This window comes from Ailuropoda melanoleuca, chromosome 11 (assembly GCF_002007445.2).
Source record: "Ailuropoda melanoleuca isolate Jingjing chromosome 11, ASM200744v2, whole genome shotgun sequence".
NCBI lineage: Eukaryota > Metazoa > Chordata > Mammalia > Carnivora > Ursidae > Ailuropoda > Ailuropoda melanoleuca.
The window spans coordinates 28,603,726-28,631,219 of NC_048228.1; the positions used below are offsets into that span (position 1 = coordinate 28,603,726).

The 27,494-nt window shown below is 35.2% G+C and overlaps 1 long non-coding RNA gene across 2 annotated transcripts in view; it reads right to left on the minus strand.

Moving 5' to 3' along the window:
* The window catches only part of LOC109489194, an 83,284-nt gene that overhangs the window by 11,150 nt on the left and 44,640 nt on the right, over window positions 1–27,494 (minus strand). The gene's annotated exons all lie outside the window — the stretch shown is intronic.

Consider the following 27,494-nt stretch of genomic DNA (forward strand, 5'->3'; position numbering starts at 1 on the left):
CTCAAGTATTCCCCTGAGGAATTTGACAGAAAAAGCATTATCATCTGGTCAGTTAACTGAATTAACTGAAAATCAACATGGTGAATTTTAAATGAATGTGTATAGTATGTAAATATAACGATACAAATGTAAAACTGCATAGCATTTTCATAATTGTATAACATTTCCTGAAATAGAGTAACAACGAGCATGAATTTATGGGGAAGGATAATCTGCTCACATGCAAAAGAATGGACTAGCCTTATGAAGAAAAATGTGGTCAGATAGTCCATGTTGAAAATGAAACTTAAATAATATCTCAAAGGTTAAATCTTTACAGGCTCGCTCAAAAATTCTGTGATAAATCTAGGTCCTCCAGATCGTATTCCAAATATTTCACCAGCAAGCGTCTCAGCCTACCACTGGGTATTTCATAAACTCTGGGTATTCAGAGTTGATGTTCAGGGCAGTTACTGCTTTCCTCAACTTCTTTCTGAAACCGATGCCCAGTTTTCTGACGGAAAAAGATAGGGAGACAAAAAAAAAATCTAGAAGCAATTCTTCAAAATCTAGCCCATAATGGACTCCCTGTGCTAAATAAAACTGAGATACAGTGGAAGTGGTTTCCTTGGCAACAATAGCTACAAAAGTAATTTTCAAACTTGGAAAGCTCTTTGTGCATTTTTTACTGTAAATATTCAAGTGGTGCAAGTAACAAAATCAAGAGTAAATGATAAGGGAAATAAGGGATGATTCAGCCCCTAAATGTGGACAGTTTGGTTAAAACAGAGCAAACTGGGAGTAGGATAACAGGTTATGTGTTATAAAAAGCTGAAATGGAAAAGAAATGAATTATTTAGCTTGGTTCAAGGGAATAAAGGTACATATGAAATTCAGAAAAGAAAATTTCATCTGTCAGGAGAAATATCCCAAAGAAAAAAAGAAATGAGTTAGTACTTTGGTTACATATTCCAGAATAGCCTCTGAAAAGAAGTCAGCCAAAACTCTGTCCTCCAGGATATTGGACAAGTGAATCACTACAAAACATTAAAGGCAATATTAGAGCAAGCCATACTATTCCCAAAAGAGTGTGAAGATTTACTCTCTTCTAGACTCTAACTGGTATGACTATTTGGCTCATGTGATCTGTGATAATTTTTTTTTTAACAGAAAAGACAAAAAATGTAACTGTAACCTAATCCATAGGATTTCTCTAAAGAGAAAGCCAATAATAATGAGCTGGTTTTTAATTTTAAAAAACAAAATGAGCAGGCTTCTGAAAACCCTTCAAACAGGGCACATTTTCTGAGCTTGCAAAAGTGGTGAAGAGTCTAACTACTGTCCCAGGAGTGTTCTCTGTTAGAGCCTACAGAGCTCTAGTAGCCTATTAGAAAACATGACGAAGGCAGATGTGCTTTAAGGCTGACAATTGCAAGTTAAGCATTTTGACAAATCTTCAGCATCTCTGAGAACATATTAAGAACAGGAACACTTGTTCCATTGGGAGGGTCTCCATTTACACTAATGCTTGGCTCAGCAGTAAAGCCAGGGGTCCCAAGGCAGAGTCTCTATATGCTCTCAGGGGAGGAGGATGAGTCTGTTCTTATGCACCTTTAGCTCAATTGTCTCTCACTTTCCACTAAATACAAAAATACAATTTCTGATAACAGAAGAACCATCAACTATAGATTAAATTACAGTAATAGCTTACATGTGTCAAGTGTTTTCAGTGTATTATTGTCAATCTTCTCAACGATGTTATTTGCCCAGTTTTACCAATCAGGAAACTGACTGCAGCTCAAGAAATTTTGTTTCTCTCTCTCTCTCTGTTGTCTCTCTCTCTCTTTCTCTCTAAATGGTGGGGTTTGCTTGCCTCAATAGTAAAGGCCTAAACCAGGATTCAAACTCAACTAGGCATACCTCCAGTGCTCTATTTTACTCGGCTACTCTTTCTAAAGTTATTTCCAGGTATTCAAGGCCTTACACAATTTGATGGATATTTATACTCTTTTTTTGTTTGTTTGCTTAAAGATTAATTTATTTATTTGTGAGAGAGCGTGAGTGGGGGGAGGTGCAGAGGGGGGTAGAGAAAGAGAGAGAGAGAAACAGACTTTCTGTGGAGCATAGAGTCCAAGCGTGCTGGAACCCAGGACCCTGAGATCATGACCAGAGCCGAAATCAGGAGTCGGATGCTTAACACACTGAGCCACCCAGGTGCCCCATTACTCTTTTCTTATCACTCTCTATTATATGCCCTACCTTAAAGATGAAATGACCTCTTACGGCTCTACATATATTTTTTGTACTTTCCTATATTTATCTTTGCACATACTAACCATCCCCAACCCATTTCCCTATGTCAAATCTTAATTGGTTTTTAAAATCTCATTCAAGTAGTTCTAATCCATATTGTCATTCCTCATTTCTTATCAAGAAACATCCTTTAAAAAAGAAAAGAAACATATTTTCCTTTGCTGTCCTTTCAAAGGACATAATATTCATAATATTTCTTCTTGTTTAAATAACATTTATCCCTCTTAATCTGGTTTAAGCTATCCGTAGCTCTCTTATCTCCGTTATCAGTGTCTATTTTGTGGTGGTCTCCATGTCTGATTTAATTTACTTTCCTATCAAGTATCTCATACATAGGTACTGATGAAAATACTTCTGTTGAATGGGTTAATGAATCAATAAGCCCCAAACGATCCACTGAGAAGTCATTCTCAGGTCCTCCTCCTCAGCATCATTCAGAGGTGGCATGTATGATACGAACTCCTTGAGGAGTATATGAAAAATACACCCCATTGATGGTTACATATGGTTTTAGGGAACATTTACTAAGAATTCCAAAGTACTAATTTTTTTCTCCCCCATTTTTCACACACTCCTTTCCTTTGAAATAGCACAGCATCTTAGGATGGTCAAGAAGTTGGAAACTGTCAGAAACAGTGACATCTTGTGGTCCAGTGAAGGGGTTGATCTGGAAGGCAGATGGAAAGATATTCCAGATGGCAGAGGACCCTCTCATCTTGAAATTCCCCTAACTGAAAGTTAAGTAAACATGAAAGGAATTAAAGTAATAATAGGTTAATTATATAATAATAGATAATATTTACTGACTTCATGCTCTATACTAGACACTGTTTAAATAACTTTGCACGTCTCAATGCATTAATTTTCACAAAATGCTCTAAGTTAGTTACTATTGCTATTATAATTTGCAGGTGAGAAAACTGAGATCCCAAAATGAGTGAGTAATTGGAGGAGTGGTGATTTGTGTCCAGGCAGTCTGACTCCCAATCACTCTTTTATTCTACATTTGCTGTAACTTTAAGTGAAGACACAGCATTGTAATATTGGTTCAGCATTAAATCACTAATTGTATAAAACCAGGACGCAAAAGTACACATTGCTCTGGTTATTCTAGAATGATCTAGATCCCCATCTAGAATGTACTTCACTGATCTTTAGTTGTAAGCACTCTAAAATACCTAGAATTAGACAATTGTCCTACATTCAGGATCTAGAAAGATAGTATTTGTTGACTCAGCCAAAAGGAAACCATTCTTCTAGATTATTGTTTAATAGGTTTCTTTGATGGTATTATTTGGAATTTCTCACTGGGAAATCTTCAGAAGATAATACTATGTTAGAGCTGAAAAGAGCTTAAGAATATACATAAATAAATAAATATATATATTTATTTATTTTTCATTCAGCCTCTTTATTCTACAGATTAGGCAACTGAGAAACGGAGTAACTTGCAACAATATATACTTTTAATTAGGCTGTGTTTCCTCTGGGGGTGCGTTGTTAGATAATACATCTAAATTTTAAATGGGATTTTATTGTCCATTTTTATTCGTTTGACAAACATTCCCTAAAAACTTACTATATGCTGGATGCTGTACTAGTTTCTAGAGATGCAATAATAAAATACAATCTCTGCACTAAAGAGTGCTTACAGGCTAGTGGGAGAGACAGACTACTATCTTAGTAATCACAATACAGTATGGTGAGGGGGCAACAGGCACTCTAGATGCTATAATAACAGAACGACATCATTCAGAGTTTGAGTGAAGCAGGAAAGGCTTTCTAGAGAAAATAATATCTGAGCTAAAACCTGAAGGATAAGAAGGAATCAACCAAATGAAAGATACAATAGGGAAAGGAAATGGCATTCCAGGGAGAGGAAAAAAGGATGTACAAAGCTCTGAGCTCAACTGAGAATGGGACACCTTGAGGGAGCTTCAGGTAGTTTAGTGGAGTCAGACTGTAGTAATCAAGCAGAAAGTGGTAGGAGATGGATATGGAGTCAAACTGTGAAAAACTCACTGTGACAATAGATTAAAAGGCTCTTTACTGGAGCAAAGGAGACCAATTAGGAGACTATGATATCCTGAAATGTCAGTGACCCAGAGGTTGAAGCAAAGTAGACAGATTCCAGAAATATTTAGAAGATAGAATTGCAGTCCAATTATTGACTAATTATGGAGTAGAGTCAATGGATGCCCAGTTTTTGGCGTGGGTAACTGGCAGGCATTGACATTCACTGAGCTAGGGAAAACAGAAGTCGTGATTAGTAGTGATTGCATTCAAGTTCTGAAGATCAGTAAGATCCTGACCTAGAATGAGTCGAGAAGAACCAATAAGTAGACCAATAAGTAGAGAAGATATTGCTTATCACCTATCACTCAGGAAGAGCCCCAAAGAATACGAATTTTTCAAGGAATGGTAATAGGAGAGGAGCTATAGGGGAGACAGAGTATCCAAAAAGGAATGAAAACCCTCCTTAAGCTTGTACCAGAAACCAAGAATGACAGCATTTCTAGAAGGGAAAAGACAACAATGGGGCACCCAGGTGGCTCAGTTGGTTGAGAATCTGATTCCTGGTTTCAGCTCAGGTCATGAGCTCAGGGTCCTGGGATCAAGCCTTGCATTGGGCATGGAGCCTGCTTAAGATTCTCTCACTCCCTCTCCTTCTGCCCTTCCCCCACCCCCACTCACATGTGCAGGTACTCTCTCTCAAACTAGTAATAATAATAAAGACAACAAAAACAACAACATAATAATACCAATAGCAAATGTCAGGTGAAAACTAACTGCATATTTGCAGCTCATACTAGCTCTACGAAATCAGTATGAAATCATTATTATTTCCATGATACAGATGAGGGTAATAATGGTACCTAAATCATAGAATTGTGAGTTTATATTGCAAATGCTTCAATTCCTATAAGAATAGTTCCAGTAGAATGATTAGAGATAGAAGACAAATTGCAGCGGATTGAGAAGTGTAAGGGAGATGAGCAGTCAGTTAAAGCAGGAGATGGGAGATGCATTCAGTGAAGTTTAGGATATGGGAACAGAGGTTTACCTGAAAGGGAAATTCAGGAAGGGATACTGAAGCTTAATCAACTTTACCGATACTCGTCCCATCTACTCTCCTATACAACTTAACTTTCTATACCTAATGCTATTCCTCTTAAATCTCTAGCCTGAGACTGTCTTAACACTTTGACATTCAACAGACTAGTTGACTGGACCAGTTCTCAATTCTCAAAAAGATAAGTTAATTTTGGTTGGCCTATGGAGGAAACAAACAATGTTGTTTCAGTTAAAGTGCCAGAGTGAAAAACCCTGAAGGTCCAAAGTACACCTAAATGTATTCCAGGGTAGATAAACTAAAAAGAGACTGGTCATAAACTGTATCAGTCCTTCAGAGCTCTTGTGATTGACCTTGTCCTCTACCAAATACATATAATACCAGGTTCTGTGAAAATTAAATAAAAATAAGAAATAGAGAAAATGCAAAGTGGGTAGTAAATTGCTCATTGGGCTTGCCTTTTCAATTCTTTTGGAACAGTATCCTAATCAAACAATAAAATAATTGGGTCTTTTGCTATTTTCAGTTTATCCTAGCAACATAGGCCAATTCTTATTTTCATAACAACAAAAAATGAACATTTATGTAGTAATTTCTAACTTCTAAAGTTCTGACATATATTATTTTACTTAAAATAATTGTATGACTTCTAAATATATAAAGAAAGAAAATAAAGTTCAGAAAGGGCTAAATTAAACAGCTTCTGACTCCAACCCTCTTTTCCATTTGCTATTAATTGCAAAAGAATAGCTGATTAAAATGAGGTGTCCTTTTTCAGGGAGAATATGTCTTTTCACTGCCATATGTATTTGTCAACCAGGACGAGGTTTAAATGAATATAAGGTTAAAAGTGGTACAGAAGTACAGATAATGTCTTTGAATATTAGCCCTTGAAAGCCATGGAAATGAATCATAGAAAACAGTGCAAAAAAAAAAAAAGTGGGAGGATAAAAAAATAATATCCAAAATAGCAAAACCTTATTCCATGGAAATTGAGACTGAGTGAGTCTATTTTTAAACAATGAGCCTCCTACTTATGAGCCTTAGGAACTTCATAATCAGTGTGAAAGTCTGGAAATTTATTCCATGGTGAATTTATCAAAAATTTTGAAAAAAAATGAATACCCATGTTGGTAAATTACATATATGAACAATCAATATGATATTAATAACTAAAATAAAGAAGTCAATAAGTTAGTTGCATACTTAATATGCATATAACCCCCATTTTGAATTTGATCCCTGTGACACCCACAGGGTGAAGATCGTTAGTCCCCTTCTGCAGATAAGGTAACTGAGGTTCCTAACAGATGCCCTCCAGCAACTGCTGTTATCGTATGAGTAAGATTTTTAAAACAGGTCTTCTCACTACCCATTCTACCGCCCAAAACTGTCTCCAAACATACAAAATGAAATGAAAAATTCAACATGCATATGGAGAACATTAATAAACTTCAAAACACCAGGTAAAGTTTGTTAACAGGTAAAGGATTTGGCTATGTACACTGAAAACTCAGCAGCCTCTTCTTCACTGGGAAACCACCGTCTGCACACTCTGAGTCAATTACAGGCTTGCTGATTTGTATCATGGACGTTTATTATGGTTAATAGGTTGACAGAAAATATTTAAGATGATTGACAAAAAAAGTCACATTATAACTACTATATATTCACTACTTCAATTTAGAAAAAAACAAACAAAATGAAAAGCTGCTATTGAAATGTGAACCGGAGATACTGATATGCAACTGAAGCAATATATATAGATACATGAAATAAAGCAAACTGAAAGTAAACGCTAGAATTTCCAACAGAAGAAGAGAGGGAGACCAAGAACAAGCATGGCTCATGTGTGTAGCCTGCATAACTTGGGCATTTATGCATGCCTCAGAGTGAGTGAAGAGCTGATGGATAAAACTGATGTTAGCTTAATCACCATATAATCCAGGAGAGATGCAGAAGGATCCTTGACTCTCTCACTAGGGAAAGGACCAGCCAGGTGTGCTCCTGTGCTAGTGATTTCATAGCTGCCTTTTCTCCTCTTGATAGGATGAGATCAGAGAAAAAGAAAGCCCACCATTGCAGAAAGAAGCGACAACAACTTTACTGGGATTAAAGTAGGACACCTGTTTTTACCTGCCCTAGGACTGACTGTGAGTCTGTTTTGGGCATGTGAGCTCAAGCCCTCCCAGTGAGCATGTGTACAGAGTATGTCCTGGGTGAATACATGTGGCATATTCTGTGGACTTCCATGCAGTTCCAGATATCTTGCTTCTGGACCTTCCTAGCTGTTGTTTCTTTTACCTGGAACAAACTTTCATCTTCCTTCTTTCCCTCTCCTCATACCCAGTGTCTTCACCTGGTTGATTTACCACTTCGATCTCAGTTTGCACATCATTGAACACCCAAGGCTGGGTTAGATCATTCACTTTTTGAGCCCACAGTGCTCTGTACTTGTAGCATGCATCACACTATATCACTGCACTTTGATTGTCTATTGCCTTCATTCTCTGAGAAAATGTTATTTGAGCACCTGTGACATAAAAGGGATTGTTTTCTTACATAGGGAGGATATCAGGATGAGCAAAGGGGAAACATGGTGAGGAACAGAAAATAATCCACATATATACAATTCAAGAATGTGTGAAATGCTATTAATGGAATGTATAGGGCATAATGAACCATTAGAAATGGTTTCCCTTGGTGCTTAGATTTGATGGACGAAAGGGAGTTTATTAGATACAAGAATAAAAGAGGTGTAAAGAAAGCCTCACAGGTCTAGATGTAAAAGTATCAGTGGTATGTAGAGATAGCACAAAGAGAAAGAGAAGCACCTCAAAAGGCTCTGAGATAGGACAGAATATAGTATCTGGAACCTGAAAGAACCCATACATTTCTGCATGCCTATTTTGTTCATTTTTTACTCTCAGTAAAATGATGTTTAGCAGATATTTAACAGTTATTTAATGAACACATGAATAAATGAGTGAACTAGAAGTGTGTGCCTGAAAAAAGAAGCAGCCTTTATAGCCAAAGTTTCCTATGACTGCTAAATAATGAGATATTACTTTATTGGTCCTATTGCCATTGCATAATAAAAGTGTCCAACAACTGAAGATGTCTCTGCATGTGACATATCTATGATCATCCTGTCACTTTATGTTGTAGATCTCTATTTATGTTCTGTTTCTTCTTCCAAACTCTATGTTCTTTGAGAGATTATATCTTTTAATACTTATTTTTGTACCTCCACTAACTAGTACCTAGAACACACAGGGCTCAAACACTTACTGAGTTGAATAATATACTCTTAGAGGGCAGAGATCACTCCTCTTTTGATTACCTATAGCATTTAGAACAGAGTCTTCTGTTTAGTAGGAAATCAACAAATACTTGATGAATTAAATTGAAGCTCTAGATTTTACTGTATTTAAAAAATTTCCTACTTCTCTTCTCTCTTCACACTGTGGAACCAAAACTCAAGTTAAAGTGCCAATAAATTCTACCCTTTCAACATTATCTCTCTAGGGACCATGTTCTTCACTGATCTGTAGTATGAGCTTTTACAAAGAGACTGATAACTGATCTAAAACTTCTGTTCCCAAGAAAGTCTTGGGGTCCCTCCTACTGATAGCTGTCTTTGTAGAGATTTAGATGAAGTCAAAGATCATTTTCTCACTGTAAACGCTGATGACATAAGAATGATCTCACCATAGTATGCTAACCTTGAAGTTACTTGATGCAATGTCCCCCCCCATAAACAAACATGCACACACACAGAATTTTTCTTCAAGTTACCACATACTCTCCTTCACCCACATTATATTATTATATATTATTATATATCTTTTATATTGTTATATATTATATATCATATACATAATATTCCATTATAATATGACATCCCAGTGTCCCAACAGATCATTATAATATATGGCAAAATAAATGATTAAATAATGGAAACATAATAATGTGTGTGAAATCAGATACATCTAAGAGCCAAAGCTCTATGTGTTCTGCCCCAACGTTAAAAAAACTCTCAGTATTTTGTTAATATAGAAACTAAAAGAGATTCTGAGTGCTTCTTAGTTTAAAAAGACAGAAACTGACTATAAGACAACTTTCTAGAATCATTTGCATGGCTAGAGAATCAGGCTTAAAAAAAATATATGGCAAATGAAGGGTAGGCAATAAGAGTGGGGGAACAACAGCCAACTTTCTACCATAGGAACAGTATGGGGAGAGCCCTGTTGTCCCACAGCTGGTCCCTGGAATCTATGGCCAGCCCTGGGCTACATCTGCAAATAAGCCTCTTTCAGAAAGACACCAACACAGACACATGCCAAGAAGCCAAACAAGCAAATTTTATAAAACAAAACAAAATGAAAATAAAGGTCTACTCTACCTATAATTATGAAATCATATTGGTTCCCATCACACCCCCTCTAAAATTTCAACTGAAGTTTGTTACAGTGCTAATCCAAGGCTTGGAAGAATAAGATATAGAGAAACAGACCAGAATAATTAAATTCAATAAGTAATTATTGTGCTTAGCACAGAATACTGGCATACAAAAATATTTAATTCATACTCATGGACCTTACATCAAAATAAAATATTACAGTATACAAAAGTAAATTTAAACTCAAAAAGTTGAGAAAACGGAGTGAAGTAGATTTGAACTTGTTTTTATAAGCACTCTAAAAACATTAGTTTTACCTGAAATCTTGGCGTATTTTAAAACATGGGCAATGCTTTGTCATATGAAACACTTCACCTCAATTGTTCTCATGCAAGAGCCTGATTTTGTTAAGTATTCCCTTTGTATTTGTTTAAAGTCCTTCATATTTTACCACCTGTATTAGACTGAGTAGGTTAAGCTGTGTTGCAGTTACAAACAACTCCTATCTCAGTGCTATTATACAATGAAATTGTAGTTTTTCATACACACGCACGTCTACAGATCTGGGCAACTCCCAAAGGCAGTTGTGCCACCTTGTTTCAGATTTCTGGGCTACATCAGAAAAGTAACTGCATATGTAGGCTTCGATGGACACCAGAACAGGGGAGAAGCTCAGAGACCACAGCACCAGCCATTAAATATTTCTGCCTGGAAATGACACATATCCCCCCCCCCCCGTTCACATTTCACTGGCCAAAGCAAGTCATCCTGCCTTGCATAAATTTAAGAGGGTTGGGAAGTGAAGTCTTCTATAGCCAGGAAATAGAAGAGAGAAAAACATTGGTGATAGAAGAGAGAAAAACATTGGTGAATGCCTGCCACACCATCAAATACTGAGTAGTCAATGTACTAGATTTCTAAAAAAATGGCAAAATGCAGATTTTTTAAAAAATGAGATGCCGATAAACTTGCCTGCACTGAAAATACTTAATATTTTTTTAAATTCCTTGATAGCCCTTGATCATATACATTCAAAAAAAAACCTTTTTATGAATTTTTAGGAATAGAAAGTTTCTGCTCATTCACAATTATATTTCCATGAAAATTGTACTGATTTCTGGGGTGCTTGGGTGGCTCAGTCAAACGTCTGCCTTTGGCTCAGGTCATGATCCCAAGGTCCTGGGATCAAGCCCCATGTGGGGCTCCCTGCTCAGCGGGGAGCCTGTTTCTCCCTCTCCCTCTGCTGCTTCCCCTGCTTGTGCTTTCAACCCCCCCCCCCGTCAAATAAATAAATAAAATCTTTAAAAAAAAATTGTACTGATTTCTTCTACTTTAATCAGAGTTAACTCATTTCCTTCCTACATGTCGTTGTTTTGTGCTGTTGCTTCTATAGCAAATACCCACAGAACTCTTTCCACACACATTAAATTCTATAAACACCAAACCAATCAAAACAAACAAAAAAAATACACAAGATATTATATACCTATTTTAAGCCATCTACTTAATTTATTTAACTTGTTGGAGTCTTATGAGTTTTCCAAATCCATTGTTTTTACTGTGTTCAACACACTAAATGTTTTTAGTTCAACAGTTTGACACATTTAAGTGAGTACTTAGTACTTAATGTTTTTCAATAAGTATTTAATTTTGCACTAGAGATCTTAGGATATGAAAACTGCACTATTGTGCAATAAAGATGCAAGTCGAAAAGCTGACTCTATGCAGTTCCAGGAGTAGCAGTACCTTCATTCAAAGAAAAAAACAAATAAATATGCCTCTGTGTGTGTATGGCAGAAAAGACACAATCACTTAAATACATGGGGAGTTCCGAGAATCTGCTTCTCCGTCTCCCTCTGCCCTGTATCCCCGCTAGTGCTCTCTCTCTCTGTCTCTCAAATAAAAAGGTGGGGGGTGGGGGCTTGGGTAGCTCAGTTGGTTAAGCATCTGCCTTTGGCTCGGGTCATGATCCTGGGGTCCTGGGATCAAACCCCTGCATCCGGCTCCCTGCTCAACAGGGAGTCTTCTCCATCTGCCCCTCATCCCCAATAGTGCTCTCCCTCTCTCACGCTCTCAAATAAAACAAACAAAAAACAAATACATGGGGAGTTAATAAAAAGAACTAATGAAAAATGACCTCAAAACTATTGTTACAAAGGGAATGACTCAGGTTAAATGCCTCCTCTACAGATTTTTTTTATTTTTTAATGTGAGGAAATACACAATAAAACATTAAATTGTCAAGGAACTTTCTTTTCAAGTTAAGTATGTAGATATGCATCTAAAAACAGCTCACTACCAAGTATCTAAAATTGGGATAGAAAATATTTAAAAACTATTTTAGTACATATACGAACTACATATGTGAAAGAAAATGAGGAAAATTCTTTCAAAGGTTAAAAATGAAGCAGCCCTATGAATCTAGAGAGGAACTCAAAGAGGCCCTATAGTCAGCAGCTTTGGTGGGGTATCTACCAATCTTCAGCAACATGGAGTTGTAATTTCAAAAACCAAGTAGGAGATAAAAGGCAGGACATTTGGATAAATGTTGTATTGGAGACCCATCCATAAATCTAGGAGCCATAATGTGCTACATCCTCCATGAAATGACGAACTACAAACACACTGCTTCCCAAAAGAACTCAGCAAGAAAACTTTTCGGGAGTAATCTTGCCTCTGGGGGTGTGAGGTGGAGAGATGGGGTTGGAATAGTTAAAATATTCTCTGAAAATTTGTAAGTAGAAGTCAGTCATTATGTAGTGATTGCAGGTCTGAAATTACAATAACTGCATGATGCAAAATACACCAAGGAAGAAATCAAGGTGGTCCAATTATAGAAAGGATTCTGTGTGGTTGGCAGAAATTAAAGCAAATCATCTCTGAGGGAACATACCCTCAATCTGAGCCTCACAGTTCCTCACAAATAAAGTCTCAATAAACATAGGCTTGCAATGAGAATTAAAAAAAAAAAGTCACAAGATGATAAAAATACATGAGCAAGGACAAATAGAATAAATAAATAGAATTAGATGCATAAGTATTTCAGATTTTCAGGATGATTAAATACAGAAAACAAAATAAGCATGTTTATGATGTCTAACAAAACAACAGAGGCAGTAAAAAAAATATAATGGGCACTGAGCAGGAAGATTTGGAAAAGGACCAAATAAAAATTCCAGAAATTAAAAAAAAAATAAAATGAAATGAAAAATTTACTTGATGGAGAGAGCTGCAGTCTTCTGATTTCTGGACCATCATGTAACAAGCTTGGAACTCCTACCCTAACAACAAGTAAAAAGCTGAATATATTGAAAAATGAGTAACTCTTCTAGATCCACTGGAAAAGTGATGTCACAAGACAAATTACTACACCCCAAATTAGACAGACTGACAAGCAAATACCTAAGCAGAAACTCCCACGGGAACCTTGAATTATAACTGATGAATTGCTGGAGTCTCAGTTTAGACAAATCTAAGAAATAAAAACTCCAGGGGGACCCAGACATAGGGAGTCCTCAGCACTTTTGTGTTTTGTCTCCAGAGAGCTTAACCAGATTCTCTTAGTGAATATCAGAGAAAAACCTCATCTTGATTCTGGCAGGGAGAGAGGAACAGGAACTATTTTGCAATACACCAGAGCATTTTGTTTTTCTGAACAAGGACTGCCCTCAAGAAAAATAATCTTATCAGAGACTATATTACTGGGATTTTATGAAGACCTAACTGACCTGGGGAAAAGGAAATACCTAACTCCAGTCCAATCTGGCCATCCTGGCCCACCAAAGGGGAAGAAGAACTGAGATACACTTGTGAAGTTCATAATTCAGAAGAACAGACTTACTAAAAAACTGAAACCTAATCATTTACTATAGAATGTCTACCTTCCTCCCACACCTTACCACCACATTGCTAAGGGGCTATTTATCACAGTTTCTTTTACACAGTATATCATGTCTAGCTATCAGGTGTATATATATTAAAAAAAAATACACGGCATACTAAAGGACAAGAAACATAGTTTGAAGAGACAAAGCAAACATCAAAATCAGACTACAGTATGACAGGGATGTGGGAATTATCAGATGAGGAATTAAAAAAAACTAATTAATATGCTAAGGGTTCTAATGAATAAAATAGACAGCATGCAAGAACAGGTGGGCAATGCCAGCAAAGAGATTGAAATTCTAAGAAAGAAGTAAAAAGAAAAGCAAGAGATAAAAAACACTGTACAGAAATAAAGAATGCCTTAGATGGGTCATCAGACGGGGACAAGGATATGGAAAGAATCTCTGAGCTTCATGTTAATATCAATAGAAAGTTTTACAACAAAAGAGGAAAGAGGAAAAAATACTGAAAAAATAAACACAACAAAATATCTAAAGACTTTGGCACAATTACAAATGATAAAACATACATGTAAAGGTAATAACAGAAGAAGATGAAAGAAAGGAAGAGAAGAAAAATCTGAAGCAATTATGACTGAGAATGTCCCAAAATTAATGCCAGACATCAAACCAAATATTCAGGACTCAGAGAATACCAATCAGGATAAATTTTTAAAAAATCTAGGCCTATTATATTTGAACTTTAGTAAAAAAATATAAAGAAAAAATATTGAAAAAAGCCATAAGGGGAAAAAGTTACCTATAGAGAAGCAAAGGATTACATCTATTTTTCCTCAGAAACCATGCAAACAAGATGATAGGGGAATGAAATATTTAAAGTGTAAAAGAAATAAACCACCAATCCAACATTATGTACCCTACACATTATTCTTCAAAAAGTGAAGGAGAAATAAAGACTTTCTCAGGAAAATTAGGACAAAAATTAAGATAATTTGTATCAGTAGACCTGCTATGAAAAGGAGATTTTAAAAGAAATTCTTTAGTGAGAAGGAAAATAACATAGGTGAGAAACTCTGATCTACATAAAAAGGAGAAAAACATCAAGGAGGAATAAATAAGGGTAAAATAAAAAACTTTTGTTTTTCTTATTCTTAATTGATCTAAGGGATAACAGTTTGTTCAAAATAATAACAGCAAAAATGTATTCAATTATATATTTTATATATATATATCTCATGTATATATAAGTTATATATGTTTATATATAAGAGAAATGAATGACAGTAATGATACAATAGATGGGAGGAAAGAATTAGGATTATTTTATTATGAGGTACTAACACCACCTGTGAAGTGGTATAGTGTTTTTTGAATATGGATTTGTATTAGCTGTAAATGTATATTGCAAACTCTAGGGAAACCACAAAACACAAATAATAATAATAATAATAATTAATAATAATAATGAGGAGGAAGAGAAGTATAACCAATATGCAAAGAAAGGAGAGAAATGGGAAACATAGAAAATGCTCAATTAAAACCACAGATAGCAGAAAGAGAGCAGAAGATAAAAATAGGAACAACAAACAAGGGCAACAAAGAGAAAACTGTAACAAATATGGTAAATACTAACCCAACTATATTAACAATCACTTTGAATGTCAGTGGTCTAAATGCACAAATTAAAAGAGAGAGAGATTATCAGCATAGATCAAAAAACAAAAGCCAACTATATTTTGTCTACAAGAAACTTACTATAAATATAAAGACACAGATTAAAAATAAATGGATGGAGGAAAATATACCATACTAACATAAATCAAAAGAAAGCAGGAGTAGGGGCGCCTGGGTGGCACAGCAGTTAAGCGTATGCCTTCGGCTCAGGGCGTGATCCCGGCGTTATGGGATCGAGCCCCACATCAGGCTCCTCTGCTATGAGCCTGCTTCTTCCTCTCCCACTCCCCCTGCTTGTGTTCACTCTCTCGCTGGCTGTCTCTATCTCTATCGAATAAATAAATAAAATCTTTAAAAAAAAAAAAAGAAAGCAGGAGTAGCCATATTAATTTCAGGCAAAGCAGACTTCAAAACAAGGAAAAGTATTCAGGGGTAAAAAAAGACATTACATTATGATAAAATAGTAAATTCTCCAGGAAGACATAACAATCCTTAATATGTATGCATCTAAAAACGAGCATCAAACCATGTCAGGCAAAAACTAATAGACTTGCATGGAGAGATAGATAAATCCTTTATCATAGTTGGAGATTTCAACACCTTTCTCTCAGAAATGGAGAGATCCAGCAGGCAGAATATCAGTAAGGATATAATTAGACTCAAAACATTATTAATCAACTGGATATAATTATCATCTATAGATTACTTCATCCAACAGCAGCAAAACACACATTTTGCTGCAGATCACAAGGAATATTCATCAAGACAGATCACATTATGAAACATAAAACAAACCTTGACACTTTTAAAAAATAGCCATTGAACAATGTCTGTTCTCAGACTGCAAGAGAATTAAACTAGAAACCAATATCAGAAAGATTGCTTGAAAATCCCAAGATATGTGGAAATTAAATAGTACACAGCTAAATAATACATAGGTCAAAGAAGAAATCACAAGAGAAATGCTAAAATATTTTGAACCAACTGAAAATGAAAACACAACTTATCAAAATGTGTGTGATGCAGCTATAATAGTGCTTAGAGGAAAATGTATAGCATTGAGTGCATATATTAGAAAAGAAGAAAGATAAGTGTTAACAATTTAAGTTTCCACCTTATAAAACAAGAAAAAGAAGAGCAATAAAATTCAGAGTAAGCAGATGAAAAGAAATTATAAAAATTAGAGCAGAAATAAATGAAACTGAAAACAGGAAGTCAATAGAAAAAATCAATTGAACCAAATCTGGTTCTTTGAAAACATTAATAAAATTGATAAGCCTCTAGCTAGGCTAAGAAACAAGAGAGAAGATACAGATCAAAAATGAAAGAGAGAACATCACTACAGATCCTATGAACATTAAAAGGATAATAAAGGACTACTGTAAACAAGTTTGATACACAAGTTGAAATGGACTAATTCCTTGAAAGACACAAAATGCCAAAACTCACAAGAAAAAAATGGACCATTTGAATAGGCCTATATATATTTAAGAAATCTAACTAAGAATTAATGATATTTCCAAACAGAAAGCACCAGGTTCAGGGTTCACTGGTGAAATATACCAAAATTTTAAGGAAGAAATTATACCAATTGTTACTATCTGTTCCTGAAGATAAAAGATAGGGAATACTTCTAAATCATTTTATGAGGCCAGCATTACTCTCATATTAAAACCAGACAAAATATTACAAGAAGAGAAAACTGCAGATCAATATCTCTCGGATATAAATGCAAAAATCCTCAACCAATATTACCAAATTCAATCCAGCAATGTATAAAAAGAATTACACAGCATGACCTTATATACCATGACCAAGAGAGATTTATTTCAGGTATGCAAGGCTGATTCATCATTGGAAAATCAGTTAACATATACATCATAACAACAAGCTAAAGAAGAAAAATCATATAATTCTATCAATAGATGCAGAAAAAAAGTTTGTCAGAATCCAACACTCATTCATGATAAAAACTCTCAGCAAACTAGGAATAGATAACTTGATAAGCAACACCTACAAAAAGTCATAGCTAACAGCTAAAATCAATATATAATGGTGAGAAATTTGAGTCTTTCCCACTAAGATCAGGGACAAGGAAAAGATGTTCCCTCTCATACTCCTTTTATACATCACATTGGAAGTTCTAGCTAATGCAATAAGATGCACAAAAAAGAAAAGAAAAGAAAAAAAAGAAAAGAAAAAAGAAAAGAGAAGAAAGAAGGAAGGAGGAAGAAAGAAAAGAAAAGAAAAAAGAAAGAAAAGAAAAAAGAAAAGGAAGAACACAGGTTGGGAAAGGACAAATAAAACTGTCTTTGTTCACAGAAGACATGATCATCTATGTGGAAAATCCAAAATAATCATCAAAAACTTCCTGGAAATAAGTGATTATAGCAAGGTTACAGGATATGAAGTTAATATAGGAAACTCAATTGCTTTCCTACATACCATAATTAGCAAGTAGAATTTAAAATTAGAAACAATATCATTTATATTGGCACCCCCCAAAAAATATTTAGGTATAACTGTAACAAAATATGAACAAGAGCTATAAATGGAAAACTACAAAACTCAGATGAAAGAAATCAAAGAAGTAAATAAATGGAGAGATAGATCATGTTCATGGATAGGAAGTCTCAATACTTTCAAAATGTCAGTTTGTTCCAACTTGATCTATATATTCAATGCAATCCCAGGCAAAATCCCAGCAAGTTATTTCATGGATATTCACAAACTTATTCTAACATTTATATCTAGAAGGGAAAGACCCAGATAGCCAAAACAGTATTGAAGGAGAAAAACAAAGTCAGAAGACTGACATTACCCATCTTCAAAACTTACTTTAAAACAACAGTGATAAAGAGAGTGTAGTATTGATAAAAGAATAGGCAAACAGATCAACAGACTAGAATAGAGAACCTAGAAACAGACACACATAAATATAGACAACTGATATTTGACAAAGGAGCAAAGGCAATACAGCGGAGTAAATATTATCTTTTCAACAAATGATGCTGGAACAAGTAAACATCCACATGCAAAAAGTGAAACTAGATACAGACCTTATGCCTCTCACAAATTCAAAATATATCATAGACATAAAAGTAAAATGCAAAACTATAAAACTCTAGAAGACAATAATACATGAAAATAGAGGTGACTTTGGTTATGGCAATGACTTTCTAAAATATAACACAAAAGGCAGGACTTATGAAAGTAATAATTGGTAAGTTGAACTACATTAAAATTTAAAATTTCTGCTCTATAAAATACAATGTCAATAGAATGAGAAGACATACCATACTGGGAGAAAATATTTGCAAAAAACATATTTGGTAGAGGACTATTATTCAAAATATAAAAAAGCACTCTTAAAAGTCAACAATAAGAAAATGAACAAACCAATTAAAAAATGGGCAAAAGACCTGAACAGGCACTTCATCAAAGAAGACATACAGATGGTAAATACACATATGAAAAGATGCTTCACATCATATATCATCAGGAAAATGCAAATTAAAACAACAATATACCACCACACAGCTATTAGAATGGCCCAAATCCCAAACAGTGACAACACCAAATGCTGATGAGGACATGGAGCAGCAGGAATTCTCATTCATTATTGGTGGGATGCAGAACAGTAAGCTATTTTGGAAGACAATTTAGTGTTTTCCATAAAACTAAACATACTCTTACCATATGATTCAGCAATCATGCTCTTTGGTATTTACCCAAATAAGTTTAAAACAATGTAAACGACAACAAAAAATCTGTATACAAATACTTACAGCAGCTCTATCCATTATTGCCTAAACTTGGAAGCAACCAAGATACCCTTTAGTAGGTAAATGGGTAAATAAACTGCAGCACATTCAGACAATGGAAAATTACTCAGTGCTAAGAAGAAATGAGCTATTAAGTCATGAAAAGACATGGGGAAAACTAAAATGCATACTGATCAGTGAAAAAAGCCAATATGAAATGCAATATATACCCTGTATGATTCCAACCGTATGACATTCTGGAAAAGAAAAAACTACAGAGACAGTTAAAAGATCAGTAGTTGGCAGGGGTCAGAGAGAAGGAAGGGAGGAATAGGTGGAGGACACAGGATTTTTAGGGTAGTGAAAATGCATTGTATGATACTATCGCATGGGATACATAGCATCATATATTTGTCCAAACCCAGAGAAGGTACAACACCAAGAGTAAACCCTAACATAAACCATGGACTTTAGGTGATTATGATGTGTCAATGTAGATTCACAGGCAGTAACAAATACACCATTGTGGTGCAGAACATCAATCGTTATACGTGTGTGTGGATAGGGCATATAAGGGAAATCTTTGTACCGTCAATTGCTCTAAAAGATAAAGTCTATTTTTTAAGAAAAAAAATTACTGGATAGGATACTTTATTGAAATGAATATGCATAATCAGTACATTTCCTTGAATATGTGTTTTATATCAATAAGACTCTTAAATATCAGGTTTAGTATACCTGAAAGTAATAAGTAAACAGGAGATTTGACCTGAAGAAATAACCCAGAATTTAAAACAGAGAAACAAAACAATACTGAATATGAAGGAGGAGTTAGGCAATGTGCAGAAAGTATAGTAAATGGTATAATAAATCTCTGCCTAGGGTTCTGGAAAACGGTAAGGCAGAAAATTGGGTAATGATAACATTTGAGAAGAGACTATCTGATAATTTTCCATAATTGATTAAATAATATGTTTTTAAATTTAGAAAGCCCAACAAATCCCTAGCAAGATAAATACATTTTAAAGATATTTTCTTTTAGACATAATGTAGCAGCACTACAGAACACAAATGCAAAGAGAAGGTTTTATATCCAGGTAAAGAGAAGAGAAAGATTACTTAAAACTAAATCACAGTTCTAGTGGTAGCTGATTTATTAACTTGATGAAAACCAGAAAACAATCAAAAAATTTCTTTAAAGTGCTGAGAAAAAACTGTCAACCTAGTATACTATATTCAACAGAAGACATTTGTAAACAATACAAAATCTGAGAGTTTATCACCAAAAGCTTTTCTAAGGTAACTTCTAAAATATATTTCAGAAGGAAGGAATATGATCGCAGGGCATAGGTTTATAATTCACATTAGAATGGAGAATTAAGAATAGTATATGGCTAAATCTAATGGAAAGCTCATAGTATAAAACATTATAATAATTATAATGTAAAATGTGTGGGTATTAAAATAGACAGGATTGAATTATTATAAATTTAAAGTTTATAAATCTGGGTAAGTTTTGTATAGCTAACACACTGTCAAGAAAAAGGGTAAACATACTGATTAAATTTGGACATCACATTGATTAAAGTTAAACATGAGCATCATAATTCCTATAACCCATAAAAATTAAGATACTGCATAACTTTCAAACAAATAGAAAAGGAAAAATGTAACAATGGAGGAAAATATCAGTTAATACAAAATAGGCTTTGTAAGAAAAAAGTGGAGAAAAAATAGGGCAAGCAATAAAAATAGAAAGTATAAAATCAGATGACAGAAATAAGTCCAAACATATCAGAGATCACAATTATATGTGAATGGCCTGGATATTTCAGGTAAGGAACTAAGATTCTGAGACATTTATAACAACTGTAAATATCAGCTAAATGATATTTACAGTAGACATATATGAAACAACTCCTGGGGGATATTAATGAGATAGAAAACAAATATAAAATACATGAAATAAATTACAAAATCAAATAACTCAAAATTTGTTTGGGGGGAAGCTGTTTTGGGGGGACATTAAAGTTGCTAAAAACAAAATTTAGTGAATAAATTGAGGATACACTTGCAAATGTAGCAGATATTTAAAAAATACTTCAAGCCAATTGATTTGAAAATCAGCATGATATGGGCAGATGTCTAAACAACATGATTTAATAAAAATTAAACAGAAAACCCAAGTAACACTAAAATCTTTAAAGATATTGAATCAATATTTTAAAATATTTCCATAAAAGAAACAGCAGGTTCAAATGACTTTTGCAAATGTATTCTACCACACATTCAAGAAACAAATAATTCTGATTTTATACCAATTATTCTTGGAACTAGAAAGACAGAAAACACCCCAGTTATTTGGTTAGGCTAACATAACTGTGATTCAGAAACTAGAGGACAATATAAGGAAGAAAAAGATAAACTAATATTGTGAACAAGACAGAAACAAAATAAATTCAACCATATATACATAATATATACAGCTAAAATATAGCTAAAATCAATTATACAAAATTCAATTACATTTCTATACAATAGCTATAAATACAGCTAAAATAGCTACTCTATCTATCTACCTACCTACCTATCTATCATCTATCTATCTATCGACAGAGAAACTATGTCATGACCAAACTAAATTTATTCCAGGAATGAAAGGTTGAGTTAATATTTAAAAAAAATCTATTCATGTAATTCACCTTATTAAGAAATTAAAGGAGAAAAACTATGTCATCACCTCAATAGGTTCAGAAAAAGCATTTAATAAATTCATCAACCATGTTGGGAGGCTTGTAGAAGGGAAATTCCTCAATGTGATGGAAATACAAAAATGAAAAACTTACAGCAAACATACTAAATAGTGAAAGATTAAAATTATTTCCTTTAAATTCATAAGTAAGGAAGAGGTCCACTCTTACTGCTGTTCAACATTGCACTGGAGTTCCTCATGAGGGAAATAAGGCAGAACACAGAAAAAAGAAATAAGCATTATCAATATTGGAAAAGGATAAAAAAATCTAATCATTAATCTCAGATGATCTGATTTTCTACCTAGATAATTCAAAATATTATATAGATCAATTATTAGCAATAATCATGGATTTAAACATGGTTGTTGGATTAAAAAATCAATTATGCAGAGTTCAACTGCATTTCTATACAACAGCTACAAATATTTTTAAAATATAGCTTTTAAATCATGCCTTGTAAATAGCGACAAAACATAAAGTAACAAAGAATAATTCTTTTTTAAACAATGTGCAAGATCTGATGAAGTAAATTATGAACATTGCTAAGAGGCAGTAAATAAAATACATGTAAACAAAGAAATTTCTGGAGGATGAAACACAATGTAGGAAAATTATCCACTATTTCCAAATTCGTCTATAGATACATTATGAATCTGGCTTTTCAAGGAATTTAGCAAGATGATTATAAAATGCATGTGATAAGCAAGGGATGAAATACAGCTAAAATTTCCTTAAATAATAAGGGAGGACTTATCCTACCAGATAGCAAGACATACAAAAAACTACAGGAATTAAGACAGTGATATTGGCACAGTTATACACTAACACTCTCTGGAAACAAGGTAGAACTGTGTATCAGTGGGGAATGGATACACAAATTGTGTGGAGGCAATTGTGGCATTCATGTGGAAAAAGTAAATTTGTGCCCTATTCCACACATATGCAGAATCAGCTTCCTGTTATTAATAGGCTTAAAGTTCTATGTAATTGATTATCTTGATAACCTTGGGACAGGAAAGATGTTTATGAATATGTTTATGCGAAGAACATGTTTATGACTTCGGAGGAAACTAGATTTAAACAAGACATAAAACGTGCAAATTCTAAAGGAAAAAAATGATAAATTCAACCATATTAATTGAAGGACATCTGCCCATTAGTTCTGACTTAGTTGTTGTTGCAATTATATGGGGAACGAATCCTGTCAAACCAAATGTCTTATAACCACAAACACTGCTTTTCTTGCTCATGGGTCTGCAGGTCAGCTACAAGTCAGTTGGGTTTGGTTCCCAGACTTGAGAGCGGGTTGCTGCTGCTCCAGGTGTCTTCCTTGGATCAGTGGCTAAACGAGGCATGATCTTCTAATTGAGAATAGCAGGAGCACAAGATAGGAAGCTGAACCGTGCAAGCACATTGATGCTTGCATCACATCTCCTCCTATCCCATTGGCCAAAGCAAGGTACTTGGCCAAGCCCAACACTAACATGGCAGGGTGTCATACTCACACTAATCTGGAGGTAGGGTACAATGGCTATATGGCATATGGTAGGAACATTATCACTCTATTACAGAGGAGTAAAGAATGGGCACCAGTATGCCTATCAAACACAGATACCTTAAGCCATGTAAAAAGCCAAAATCTGGGTGACGATAATACCACATGTATGACCGTAAATTGATGAGCTTCCTAAATATAAAAACATATCTTATAAACCAATGAGAAGACAAATGATATGATTTAAAGGGGCCAAAAGATAGGAAGAAGCATCTTACGGAAAAGAAAGCATGAAAGTAAATTAAAAAGAAATGCTTGAATTTATTGCAAAGAAACCAAACTAGAATAGCATGTCACACCTTCATATGTGTAAAACTTGAAAAGTCTCACTTTTCTAAGGGTTGGTAAGAATGTAGGCATTTGAAACTTTTATATACCACTAGTGGGAATATAAATTAGTATATTACCTTTGGAAAACAACTGACATCTTAGAGCCACAAAGATACTTAAATTCTTTCACCCAGCAATTCCACTGCAAAAACCCTTCCCAAATGCTACAAAAGACATGTACATCATGGCATATTTGTGAAGACAAATAGCTAGAAACAACCCAAATGTCCATAGAATGGTGAGCAGATAAATAGGAAATGGGAGAGGGCTACCTGGATGGCTCAGTTGGTTAAGCATCCTACTCTTGGTTTTGGCTCATGTCACGATCTCAGGGTCATGAGATTGAGCCCGGCAACCAGCTCCGCACTCAGCGTGGAGTCTGCTTGAGATTTTCTCCCTCTCTTTCTGTCCCTCCCCTACTCACATGTCTCTCTAAAATCTGTCTCTGTCTCTCTCTCTAAAATCAATCAATCAATAAAATCTTTTTAAAAATAGGAAATAGAATAGTCATACAATATTTTACAGCAATGGTAATAAATGAACTACATCTCTACATACCCACATGGATGAATGTCAAAAACATAATGCTGATTTTTAATCAAAAGCAAGTCTCTGAAAGATATAGAGAGCAGATACTAGCATATGAAGTTCAAATAAAAGTACAAGCAACCAGGTCACTTAGAGATTATTAACATATTATAAATTTATAAAGAAAAGCAATAGAATTATAAACACAAAATTCAGTGACAGGCATACAGGGGTCTTAAACAGTAATATATGCTTTATTTTCTCAAACTGTATCATGAGTACATGGTGCTTGTTTTATTAGCCTTCACATTTTATATATATATGTATTATATACACATATATTCTTTTACATACACAAACTCTTTTAGAGTTGGACAGCATCAAAAATCCAATTATCGAAATAATTCACAGAATTTCTTTTTTCTTCTTAAGCTTCTATTACTTCCTCACAAATGGGTATTTAGTCATCTGAGTGTCCCAAAATCTAATCACTGTCAATTCTCTAACTTTTCAGTGTTTCCCAAGTAGCCATTTTCACTGCAGTCTTGCTTTTTTACTGTTCTGAATTAGGATGGGGAGCAGTAAGCATGTGTTCAGGTAGTGGGCAATGCTGACACCTTACGTGGGTTAAATGTGGTTTAATCTAAGTATGTAACAGATCAGCTGGGTAGAAAGCGAAACAAATTTTAAAAACAGCAACAACGGTTAAACATTTTCTCTAGGCCAGCCTGTGTGGTAAGTAATTTACCCTGAAATAACTTGGAAAATGCCCACACCAGCCCCAAGGACTAGCAGCCTCATTTTTCAGGACTCGAGGCATAGAGTTGTTATGTAATTTCCCTAGATCACATAGCTATTAAGCGATGATGGTACTGCTTTACACTCCTGCTCTTACCCACTGTGCCGTACAGAACTGAACGTTAGAACAAAATCACAGAGCAATCAACTGAAGTGTCAATGCACCAAACACGTAGCAAATAATCATTTGGAAATATAAACACAACATTTTAAAAATCTGCAAATTAACTGAATAAATTATATGCAGGATGGTATCCCTGCTACTTTGCTCTGTATCAGTCCATATGTCTTCTCTCATTCTTTCCAACTATTCATTTTTTTGTGTATGCCTCATTTCCTTTTCACCTTTTTTTCCTCCTCTAGGGATATCTTTTCTTATTTCTATTCCCAAAATGTCTCTCAAATTGTCCACAATTTTGTGCAGTTTAAATTGCTTTCTGGTATTGAAATGAGAGATAACATGCAATAAAGGAAGGAGAGGTCCTAAGTGGTCAGAAATACTTAGGGTTGAAGTGCATTCTCTCTAAATAACTAGCTTATTTTAGCTATTCAATTTATTTAATATGGTTACTACCTTCGTGCTCAAGAAATTAAACTTTTAAACTCTACCAGTGTGTTTCAAAGCAAGCACTTCAGGTCATGTCCTGATTTTGGAGGACCATTTTTAAAGTTCCTTAGTTCAGTTATGCCTCTCCCAGAGCACTTAAATTGTTTTCTAGGAGAATTCATCAAGGACTAAACTCTTTAAGAGTTAAGCAGGCCAAATTAGATTACATTATAACAACGCATTTTACATCCCACGCAGAGGTATACTTTTCCCACTGAAATCAAGATTTCAGCTTCTGCCTTTCCCCCCACTGACCCCTGCGTCAGCACCTTCTCTGACCCTGATCACTACCTGGAAGATTTCTGCACACCCAAGGAGGCACATAGGTCACCTTATATGCAGCCAAAGAAAGCTGCATATCTGTGACTAGAAAGCCCCACACATTAGGTAGAAGCCTTCAGGAGGTACACGAGGCAAACTCTGCCTCGAGCCACTCATGTACAACCCACTCCAGCATATGATCAGGGTCACAGATCCAGGTCAAGCCTAAAGCCATCACAAGAGAGCCAACCCGTCAACAGTTTCCCTCTCTTGTGTCTATGTACTACATCAGTGCATCTCGTAAGAGGTGACTTTGCTCCCTCCTCCTACTGCCCAAGGATACAACACAGGTGTCACAATGTGGAGGCATCCACTGAGTAGAGGCCACGGAAATGGCAAAACATCCTACAGTTCATGGAACAGCCCCCACGGTAAAGAATATCTGGCCCAAAACACCAATAATGCCAAAATGGCGGCACCCTGCACTATGTCTCTCCACTTCTCTTTGTTAAGCTGAGTAGAATGGAAATTGAACTTATTGCCTGCCACCTGTCATTCTACACAACAGCCATTCACTCCTTCTTGACAAAAGAACCCCCGCTCTGAAGTATCCAATGAGCTTCAGTGGGTTCTGGGCCCTTTGACTGGTCTAAGCCAATTAGACTCATTCTTTTTCTCTTGCTCTAGTTTAGGACAAGAGGAAAAGTACCATTTTGTCAGATGAGATAGGGAGATTGTAAATGCTGACAGGCTTCTGGGAAAACCCTCCTCCCACTTACAAAAAAGGATTCAGTGTCTTCTCATCTGGCCTGTGGATATGGTTGTGCAGGATGTGAGCCTGCACATGTGGGCTGGTGCAACTGCCTTGAAAGCATGAAGAAAATGGATGAAATGTAAAAAGAGCAGGAAACTGGGGGAAAAACCTGGATCTTTAATACTGTCACTAAGCTGCTGAATTAACCATTAGAAATGCCCTACCCCAAAGTTTCCATGTCATAGATTTTCCTCATTGTTTCCTTATTGTTTCATGGATTTCCTGTTACTTGCAGCCAAAAGTATCCTAATATATGCACTATGGCATACTCTGTCTCTCATGGAAAGAAAATTGGAGCATTTACTATTAATAGTTTTCTTGGGATTGTTGCATTCAAGTGAAATATTTGATTGAGAGGCAGCTGTGGGTTGAAACTCAACTAGGATCCCAAGCATCATGAAGCAGAGCCCCAGCCCCACACGGAAAAACCTAGGAAACCTGTCCTTTCCTGGATTGCATGGGGTGTGGTGTGGTCTACCTTAGCCAGTCTCCTTCAGAGCCCCAACTGTATGAATGGCATTAAGGCCACATAAATGGAACCCTGGAGGAAATGATAAAGTTTCATAGAAATAGCTCCAGGAATTTTCTTGAGTCTGTTCTCCTCTCCCATCGCTGTCATCATATTGCTGAAGCTGTCATGGCGTGCTTCAACTCATGCCTAGGAACGATGGTGAAACTGTGCTACAAACTTCCTTCCAATCGGATTCACCTCTGATTTCCTAACCATCATCTTCTCCATAGTCATTCAACAAACCCCATAATGACACAATTATAAAATCTTCAAAACTTCAGTGACAT